The sequence below is a fragment of the Macaca fascicularis genome, chromosome X, assembly GCF_037993035.2.
Source record: "Macaca fascicularis isolate 582-1 chromosome X, T2T-MFA8v1.1".
NCBI lineage: Eukaryota > Metazoa > Chordata > Mammalia > Primates > Cercopithecidae > Macaca > Macaca fascicularis.
In genome coordinates this window covers 80,003,425-80,014,769 of record NC_088395.1, presented here as the reverse complement: position 1 = coordinate 80,014,769, position 11,345 = coordinate 80,003,425, and positions in this window count along the sequence as shown.

The following is an 11,345-nucleotide window of genomic DNA, read 5'->3' as shown; positions in this document are numbered from 1 at the left end:
GTCAGATGGATAGATTGCAAAAACTTGCTCCCATTCTGTAAGTTGCCTGTTCACTCTGATGATAGTTTATTTTTCTGTGCAGAAGCTCTTTAGTTTAATTAGATCCCATTTGTCAATTTTGGCTTTTGTTGCCGTTGCTTTTTTGTTTTAGTCATGAAGTCTTTGCCCACGCCTATGTCCTGAATGGTATTGCCTAGGTTTTCTTCTAGGGTTTTTTATGGTTTTAGATTTTCAGTTTAAGTCTTTAATCCATCTTGAGTTAATTTTTGCATAACGTGTAAGGAAGGGGTCCAGCTTCAGTTTTCTGCATATGCTTAGCCAGTTTTTCCAATACCATTTATTAAATAGGGAATCTTTCCCCATTGCTTGTTTCTGTCAGGTTTGTCAAAGATCAGATGGTTGTAGATGTGTGGCATTATTTCTGAGGCCTCTGTTTTGTTCCATTGGTCTATATATCTGTTTTGGTACCAGTACCATGCTGTTTTCACTACTGTAGCCTTGTAGTATACTTTGAAGTCAGGTAACGTGATGCCTCCAGCTTTGTTATTTTTGCTTAGGATTGTCTTGGCTATACGGGACTGTTTTTGGTTCTGTATAAAATTTAAAGTAATTTTTTCTAATTCTGTGAAGAAACTCAATGGTAGCTTGATGGGAACAGCATTGATTTCGTAAATTACTTTGGGCAATATGGACATTTTCGTGATATTGATTCTTCCTATTCATGAGCATGCAATGTTCTTCCATTTGTCTATGTCCTCCCTTATTTCTTTGAGCAGTGGTTTGTAGTTCTCCTTGAAGAGGTCCTTCACATCCCCTGTGAGTTGTATTTTTAAGTATTTTATTCTCTTTGTAGCAATTGTGAATAGGAGTTTAGTCATGATTTGGCTGTCTGCTATTCTATTATTGGTGTATAAGAATGCTTGTGATTTTTGCATATTGATTTTATACCCTGAGACTTTGCTTAAGTTGCTTATCAATTTAAGGAGATTTTGGGTTGAGATAATTGGGTTTTCTAAATGTACAATAATGTCATCTGCAAACAGACACAATTTTACTTCCTCTCTTCCTATTTGAATACCCTTTATTTCCTTTTCTTGCCTGTTTGCCCTAGCCAGAACTTCCAATATGATGTTGAATAGGAGTGGTGAGAGAGTGCATCCTTGTCTTGTGCTGGCTTTCAAAGGGAATGCTTCCAGCTTTTGCCATATTCAGTATGATATTGGTTGTAGGTCTGTCATAAATAGCTCTTATTATTTTGAGATACTTTCCATTAATTCCTAGTTTATTGAGATTTTTTAGCATGGAGGGGTTTGAATTTTATCAAAGACCTTTTCTGCATCTATTGAGATAATCATGTGTTTTTGCCATTGGTGCTGTTTATGTGATGGATTACATTTCTTTGTTGCATATGTTGAACCAGCCTTACATCCCAGGGGTGAAGCTGACTTGATTGTAGTGGATAATTTTTTTGATGTGCTGCTGGATTTGGTTTGCCAGTTTCTTGAGGATTTTCACATTGATGTTCATCAGGGATATAGGTCTGAAATTTTTTGTTGTTGTTGTTGTGTCTCTGCCAAGTTTTGGTATCAGGATGATGCTGGCCTCACAAAATGAGTTATGGAGGATTCCCTTTTTTTTCTATTGTTTGGAATCATTTCAGAAGGAATGGTACCAGCTCCTCTTTGTACCTCTGGTAGAATTCAAGTGTGAATTCGTCTGGTCCTGGGCTTTTTTGGTTGGTAGGCGATTAATTACTGCCTTAATTTCAGAACGTATTATTGGTCTACTTAAGGATTCGATTTCTTTCTGGTTTAGTCTTGGGAGAGTGTTTGTGTCCAGGAATTTATCCACTTCTTCTAGATTTTCTAATTAATTTGCATAGAGGTATTTATAGTATTCTCTAATAGTAGTTTGTATTTCTGTAGGATCAGTGGTGATATTCCTTTTATCACTTTTTTGTGTCTATTCGATTCTTCTCTCCTTTCTTCTTTATTAGTCTGGACAGCATTCTATTTTTTAATCTTTTCAAAAAAACCAGCTCCTGGATTCATTGATTTTTTGAAGGGTTTTTCATGTCTCTATCTCCTTCAGTTCTGCTCTGATCTTAGTTACTTTTTGTCTTCTGCTAACTTTTGAATTTGTTTGCTCTTGCATCTCTAGTTCTTTTAATTGTGATGTTAGGGTGTCAATTTTTTTATCTTTTCTGCTTTCTCCTGTGGGCATTTAGTGCTGTAAATTTCCCTCTAAACACTGCTTTAGCTGTGTCCCAGAGATTCTGGTACGTTGTGTCTTTGTTCTCATTGGTTTCAAAGAACTTATTTATTTCTGCTTTTTGTTATTTACCCAGTAGCCATTTAGAAGCAGGTTGTTCAGTTTTCATGTACTTGTGAGGTTTTGAGTGAGTTTCTTAATCCTGATTTCTAATTTGATTGCACTGTGGTCTGGGAAAGTGTTTGTTACAATTTCCATTCTTTTGCATTTCCTGAGGAGTGTTTTACTTTCATTATGAGTTAATTTTAGTATATGTGTGATGTGTTGCTGAGAAGAATGTATACGCTGTCGATCTGTAGTGGGGAGTTCTGTAGCTGTCATTAGGTCAGCGCGGTCCAGAGCTGAGTTCGATTACTGAATATCCTTGTTAATTTTCTGTCTCGTTGATGTGTCTAATATTGATGGTGGGGTGTTAAAGTCTCTCATTATGATAGTTTAGGAGTCTAAGTCTCTTTGTAAGTCTCTAAGAACTTACTTTATGAGTCTGGGTGCTCCTGTATTGAGTGCATATATATTTAGAATAGTTAGCTCTTCTTGTTGTGTTGATCCCTTTACCCTTCTGTAATGCCCTTCTTTGTCTTTTTAGATCTTTGTTGGTTTAAAGTCTGTTTTATCAAAGAGTAGGGTTGCAACCCCTGCTTTTTTTGTTATTATTGTTTGTTTGTTTTGCTTGGTAAGCATTCCTCCTTCCCTTTATTTTCAGCCTATGTGTGTCTTTGCATGTGGCATGGGTCTCCTGAATACAGCACACTGATGGGTCTTGATTCTTTATCCAATTTGCCAGTCTATGTCTTTTAATTGGGGCGTCTAGCCCGTTTACTTTTCAGGTTAATATTATTGTGTGTGAATTTGATCCTGTCATTATGACGCTAGCTGGTTATTTTGCCTGTTAGTTGATGTAGTTTCTTCATACTATTGATGGCCTTTACAATTTGGTATGTTTTTGCAGTGGCTTGCACCAGTTTTTCTTTTTGATATTTAGTGATTTTTTGAGGAACTCTTGTAAGGCATGATGGGTGGTGACAAAATCTCTCAGCATTTGCCTGTCTGTAAAGGATTGTATTTCTCCTTTGCTTATGAAGCTTAGTTTGGCTGGATATAAAATTGTGGATTGAAAATTATTTTCTTTAAGAATGTTAAATATGGGCTGGGTGCAGTGTCACATGCCTGTAATCCCAGCACTTTCAAAGGCTGAGGAGGGTGGATCACCTCAGGTCAGGAGTTCCACACCAGCCTGACCAACATGGTGAAACCCTGTCTCTACTAAATACAAAAAATTAGCCAGGTGTGGTGGCACATGCCTGTAATCCCAGGTACTAGGGTGGCTGAAGCAGAAGAATCACTTGAACCCAGGAGGCATAGTTCGCAGTGAGCTGAGATCATGCTATTGCACTCCAGCCTGAGCAACAAGAGTGAAACTCCATCTAAAAAAAGAGAATTTGAATATTGGCCCCTACTGTCTTCTGGCTTGCAGTGTTTCTGCAAAGAGACCTGCTGTTAGTCTGAGGGGCTTCTCTTTGTGAGGAACCTGACCTTTCTCTCTGGGTGCCCATAACAATTTTTCCTTCATTTCAGTCTTGGTGAATCTGACAATTATGTGTCTTGTGGTTGCTCTTCTCGAGGAGTATCTTTGTGGTGTTCTCTGTATTTCCTGAATTTTTATGTTGGCCTGTCTTGCTAGGTTGGGGAAGTTCTCCTGGATTGTATCTTGAAGAGTATTTTCCAACTTGGTTTCATTCTCCCTGTCATTTTCAGGTACACCAATCAAACATAGGTTTGGTCTTTTCATATAGTCCCATATTTCTTGGAGTCTTTGTTCATTCCTTTTCATTATTTTTTCTCTAATCTTGTCTTCATGCTTTATTTCATTAAGTTGATCTTCAATGTATGATATCTTTTCTTCCACTTGATTGATTCGGCTATTGATAATTGTGTATGTGTTACGAAGTTCTCATGTTGTGTTTTACAGCTCCATCAGGTCATTCATGTTCTTCTCTATACTGGTTATTCTAGTTAGCAATTCATCTAACCTTTTTTCAAAGGTCTTAGCTTCCTTGCATTGGGTTAGAACATATTCCTTTAGCTTGGAGGAGTGGGTTAATACCCACCTTCTGAAGCCTACTTCTGTCAATTTGTCAAACTCATTCTCCACTCAGTTTTGTTCCATTGCTGGCGAGGAACTGTGATCCTTTGGATGAGAAAAGGCATTCTGGTTTTGAAATTTTTCCATCTTTTTGCACTGGTTTTTCCTCATGTTTGTGGATTTATCTACCTTTGGGTCTCTGATGTTGATTAGCTTTGGATGAGGTTTTTGTGTGAATGTACATTTTGCTGCTGTTGCTGCTATTCCTTTCTGTTTGTTAGTTTTCCTTCTAACAGTCAAAGCCCTGCAGGTTTGCTGGAGTTTGCTGGAGGTCCACCCCTGAACCTGTTTGCCTGGATATCACCAGTAGAGGCTACAGAACAGCAAATGATTGCTTCCTCTGGAAGCTTCATCCCAGAGGGGCACCCGTCAGATGCCAGCTGGAGCTGTCCTGTATGTGGTGTCCATCATCCCCTGCTGGGAGGTGTCTCCTAGTCAGGTGGCATGGGGGTCAGGGACCCACTTGAGGAGGCAGTCTGTCCCTTAGCAGAGCTCAAGCACTGTGCTGTGAAATCCGCTGCTCTCTTCAGGGCTGGCAGGTAGGAACGTTTAAGTCTGCTGAAGCTGTGCCCACAGCTGCCACTTTTCCCACGTTTTCTGTCCCAGGGCAACGGGAGTTTTATCTATAAGCCCCTGACTGGGGCTGCTGCCTTTCTTTCAGAGATGTCCTGCCAAGAGAGGAGGAATCTAGAGAGGCAGTCTGGCTACAGCGGGTTTGCCAGGCTGCAGAGGGCTTTGCCCAATTTGAACTTCCCATCAGCTTTGTTTTACACTGTGAGGGGAAAACCGCCTACCCAAGCTTCAGTAATGGTGGACTCCCCTCCCCCCACCAAGCTTGGGCATCCCAGGTCAACTTCAGAGTGGTGTCCTGTCAGTGAGCATTTCAAACCAGTGAATCATAGCTTGTTGGGCTCCATGGGGGTGGGATCTGCTGAGCTAGACCACTTGGCTCCCTGGCTTAAGCCTCATTTCCAGGGAAGCGAATGGCTCTGTCTCGCTGGTGTTCCAGGCACCACTGGGGTATGAAAACAAACCCCTGCAGCTAGCTTGGTGTCTGCCCAAATGGCCACCCAGTTTTGTGCTTGAAACCCAGGGCTCTGGTGGTGTTGGTACCTGAGGGAATATCCTGGATTGCGGATTGTGAAGACCATGGGAAAAGTGTAGTATGTGGTCTGGAATGCACCCTTCCTCATGGCACAGTCCCTCACGGCTTCCCTTAGTTAGGGGAGGAAGTTCCCCAACCCCTGTGCTTCCTGGGTGAGGCAACTCCCCACCCTGCTTTGGCTCACTCTTCATGGACTGCACCCACTCTCTAACCAGTTTCAATGAGATGAACTGTGTGCCTCAGTTGAAAATGCAGAAATCACCTGCCTTCTGTGTTGATCTCACTGGGAGCTGCAGGCTGGAGCTGTTCCTGTTCGTCCATCTTGACAGCCATTCTCACCTATAATCTTGGCGGTCAGGTGTGTGCAGCTCAATAGACACCCAGCAGCTTTTAAAAGCAGGGTCGCAGCTTTTAAAAGCAGTACCACTGCTTTCTGCTGAACTTATTCTGAGTTATGCCGCTTTTCCTTGACTGATATCAGAGTTAAGCAGAACAGAAACTAGTCCTTTATGTAGGATTAGATGGATTAGAACATTGCAGGTACAATCTGTTTTGCTCCCTTGAATTTGAGGGAGTGAATTTGGAACTGGGTTGCCACCTCTTCCAGGATCAAACTAAATACTGTGCCAGGGAAAGGGTTGGGTCAGGGCTTGTAAAAATGCAATAAAATCTCCTGTCAGTTTGAATATGACTTTATACTGATGGGACATTTGCTTGGTTGCTGTAGACTTTTGAATGTTTTCCAAAGCTTAATTTAGCCATTTTTGGCGGTGATTGCTGTGTGTGTGTGTGTGTGTGTGTGTGTGTGTGTGCGCGCGTGCGTGTGTGTGTATGTGTGTGTGTGTGTCACCTGGGGAAAGGTTTTGGAGCTTATTAGATATTTTTCTGTCCTCTATTATTAACATCTTACATTGGCATGGTGCATCTGTTACAATTTATGAACAGTGTTAATATATTATGATCAACTAAAGTCCATTGTTTACTCAGAGTTCCTTTATTTTTACCTAAAGTCCTTTTTCTATTTCAGAATCTCTTCCAATGTACTATATTACATTTAGTTGTTATGTCTACTTAGGATGTTTTGGCCATGACTGTTTTTCTTGATTTTGATGTCCTTGAAAGTTCTGAGGAGGACTCATTAGTTATGCCCAGCCACTAGAATTTTTTAATTTTTTTTTTTTCAAATTATACTGGGACTTTGGGTTTTTGGAAGCAAGATCACAGAGGTAAAATCACATTGATATAATGTGATACAGAGGTAAAATGTATCACATTATATCAAGGACACATACTGTCCATATGATTTATATCTATTGATGTCAATCTTGATCAGCTGATAGAAGTAGTTTGTTAGGCTTCTTCATTGTAAAATTTTATGTTTCTTCCCTATATTCATATCGTATCCTTTCAAAGCAGGTTAGTATGTGCAGTACGCATTTAAGGAGTGGGTATTTCTGCTCCCCTCTTTTAGGGTGTAGTAGCTACATAATTTATTTGGAATTCTTCCACACAAGAGACTTTTCCCCTCATTTTTAATTTATTCAATCATTTATTTCTATCACTATGGATTCATGAATATCTATTTTACTTTTTGGGTTATAATTCAATACTATTTTATTTATTTATCTTGTTGCACAAAATTTTTCAGCTTATGCTATGGCTCGATCTTTCAGATAGCTTTCATCCTTTTGACATACCCACTCAATATGATGTTTTGTTTAAGTATTTCCTTACTTTTGGCAATATAACCTCTAGGATGATTTTCTATGTTTCCTGCCTCAGTCCTAGAGGAAGCTGTTTCTCCAAGAAGCCCTAGTTCCTTATTGGAGAATAATATTGGAGATTAAGATCTGAGGGTTAAGTGTGGTTGTTGCTACAGGAATGTAATTTCTTTAAGCACTCTTAGTTGGCAGAACAAACCAATATTTGTGTGCACACCAGCCTGTGTATGTGCATATGCATACACACACACACACACACACACACACACACATATATATATCCATCTGCATTTGTATTGATTTAACATGAGATCCTACTGAAGTCTTCAATTCTAATCCATTGCTATGTGGATTATTCCAGCCTTCTCCCTTGCTAATTTGTAAATGTCCATTCCAATTGTGAAAAAAAAAAAAAAAACCTGGCTCCCTCAATTTGCTGTCCATTTACTTAATTAATTTCAGTATACATGCATAGCAGTATAAGGATTGTTCCCCATACCCCCATGGGAAAAACTTTATTTAGTAGAGTATATTACTTGTGTACAGTTTATTTTGTCTTTAAACTGGCATATTGTATACATTTGAAGTTACTTAGGTGGGAAATTTTTCCCCACTCCCTTTAGTGAGTTATTTCGTACATTTATAATACAGTTTGGTTTTTTTGTTGCAGTATAAATGTATTCCTAATATCATGCAATCAACTAAATGATTTATTAAAATCTGCATATATTAAGTTTTACATTGTATCATAAAGTTCTGGATGTCTTGATACGTGCATAATTTCATATATCCACCCATGCAGCATGATACAAAATAGTCTTGCCAGTCTGAAAATTTCCTGTACTTCACCATTCATCCTAATTCTTTCCCCACTCCTTCTATACACACCTACCCTCTGGCATCCACTGAAATTTTTACAGTTGCTATAGTTTGGTCTTTTCCCAAATGTATATAACATGAATCACAAAATGTTTAGCCTTATCAGACTGATTCCTTTCCTCACCATATACACTTAAGGGCCATCTATAACTTTTCATGACTTCATGGCTAATTATTCATTTATTTATTTTCTCATTCATTTATTTTGGTGAATAAAATTTTATCATATTGATGTGCTACCATTTGTGTGTCCATTTATGAAAACTCTTGATTTCTTCCAGTTAGGGGACATAATGAATAAAGTGGCTATAAACTTTCATGGACAATTTTTGTGTCAATATAAATTGTCGACTCAACCGGATAAATACTTGAGACCATGATAGTTGGATTGTATAGTAAGACTATGTTTAGTTTGCAAAGAATCTGCCAAACTTTCTTCCAAAGTGGCTGTAACATTTTGCATTCTCATCAGCAAAAAAATGAGAGCTCCTGTTAATCCTTGCCTATGTCTGATATTGTCAAGATTTTTTCTTATTTTAGCCATTTTAATAGGTATGTAGTGGTATCTCATTTCTACTTTAGTTTGCAATTCTATCAGAATATATAATAATAAGCATTTTTTCACATGCTCACTTGCAATATGTATGTCCTTTCAGTAGATTGTATGTTGAGATTTTTTGGTCCACGTTTTTATTGAGTTGTCTATTTTCTTGTGGTTAAGTGTTAAGTGTCCTTTGTGTGTTTAGGATACAATTTATCAAATATGTGTTTTATAAATATTTTCTCCAAGTTTGTGACTTGTCTTTTTATTCTCTTAATGTGTCTTGCAGAGCAGAAGTTTTATGTGATAATAAAATCTAACATGTTTTTCATGGATTGTGCTTAGAGCATGTAAAGTGTTGTATCCGACTTCTCATGATCAAATTCAAGGTAACCTAGATTCTATCTAATTATCTTCTAGAGGTTTCACAGTTTTCTGTCTTACATTTAGGTCTATGATTCATTTGGAGTTAATTTTTGTGAAAGATATAAAGTCTGTGTCTATATTGTTTTTACACATGAACATCCAATTGTACTAGCACCATTTATTGCAACAATAATGGTTCTTCAACTTTGTCTTTCTTTAATATTTTGGTGACTATTTTTCCATTCCATATCAACATTAGAATAATTTTGTCAATATCTACAAATAGTTTGCAAGGATTCTGATTGAAATTACTTTTACCATACAGATCAACATACAAAGAATTGACATCTTAAAAATATTGAGTATTCTAATTCATGAACTAGACTATTTCACTGTTTATTTAGATTATTAATAATTTTATTGTGATTTTGCACATAAAGATTCTGTACATGTTTTGTTACACTTATACCTAATTATTTTATTTTCTTGATGTCAAATGGTGTTATGAATTTGAAATTAATTTCAAATTTTCATTTTTACTCACTGTTATAAAGGAAAAAATGGATTTTGTACTTTACTCTTGTATCCTGTGACCTTACAATAGTAGCACATTGCATCTAGGAGTTTTTGTTGTTGTTGATTCTTTGTCATTTTCTACATAGATACTTATGTTATCTGTGCACAATGATAGTTATATTTTTCCTTTCCAATCTGCATATATTGTATTTCTCTTTCTTGTCTTACTGCATTAGCTAGAACTTCCAGTATGCTATTGAACAGAAATGGTGAGAGGGAACATCTTTACCTTGCTGTCATCTTAAGAGAAAACATACAGTTATTCATCATTAAGTGATATTAGCCATAGGGTTTTTAAAGAAAATTTTTGTCGAGTTGAGGCATTTGCTCTCCATTTCTAGTTCACTGAGAGTTTTTATCACTACTGGGTATTTAGATTTGGTCAAACACTTTTTCTGCATTAATGATTATAAGCATTTGGTGTTTTTTCTTCCACAAGTTGATGTGGTGGATTAAATTATTTGAATTTCAAAAATCGAACCAACATACGTGGAATAAACCCCACTTAGTAGTATTGTAAAAAAGGGGGAAATGGTGGATAGGAGGCAGGACTAACTTGCAACTCCCAGTTAGTCAGACAGAGCAGCATATAGAGACCCACATCATGAACTTTTGCTCCAAAAACTACTACAGGAACATACCAGGAAAACCAAGAGAATCCACAGACCCTTTGAAGGAGGTGGATTGCCACTGCAGTCTTCATACAACAGCCAAGGAACTATGAATTTGCTTGTTTTCTTAGCTGGGCGGCTTGTAGCCTGGGGCAAGTTCTCTGCCCTGCTGACTGACTGGGTGAATTAAACAGTGCTATTGTGAAGGGCATGGTGAGAGTGAGACTGGGCCTTCAGTCTGTGGGCTGCATGGGAGCTGGGTGAGGCAGGTGGCTGCTGGATTCCCCCATTTCCCTGGCAACCTGTGTGACACAGCAGAAGCAGCCACAATCCCCCTGGGAACACAACTCCATTTGGCTGGGAACCACACTCCCATCTCCCACAACAGGCACAGGAAACCCCGTCCAAGGAGAGTCTGAGCTCAGACAGGTCTAACCCCACCCCCACTTGGTGGTCTTTCTCTACCTGCCCTGGTAGCGAAAGACAAAGGACATAATCTCTTGGGAGCTCTACGGCCCTGCCCACCGCCAGATCCTTCCTATGCTACCGCAGCGTATGCACTCTTGAAAACGCCACCTCCTGGCTAGAGGCCAACCATCACAAAACCATAGCACTTAAGAAAAACACAATCGGGAAGGGGGACATCACACACTGGGGCCTATTATGGGGAGGGGGGACGGGGGAGGGATTGCATTGGGAGTTATACCTGATGTAAATGACGAGTAGTTGGGTGCTGACGACTTGATGGGTGCAGCACAGCAACATGGCACAAGTATACATATGTAACAAACCTGCACATTATGCACATGTACCCTAGAACTTAAAGTATAATAATAATAAAAAAAAAAAGAAAAACACAACCAAGGACCCTCACAGAGTCTACTTTGCTCCTACTACCTCCACCAGAGCAGGTGCTGGTATGCATGGCCGAGACCTGAATATGAATCACATCACAGGACTCTGAAGACACTCCCCAGTACCAGCCCAGAACCTGGTAGTTCTGGCTAAATCCAGAGGAGAAGAAAATCACTGCAGTTCAGCTCTCAGGAAGCCCTAACCCTAGGGGAAGGGGAAAGCACCACATCAAGGGATTGCCCCATGGGACAAAAGAACCAGAACAGAAGCCCTTGAG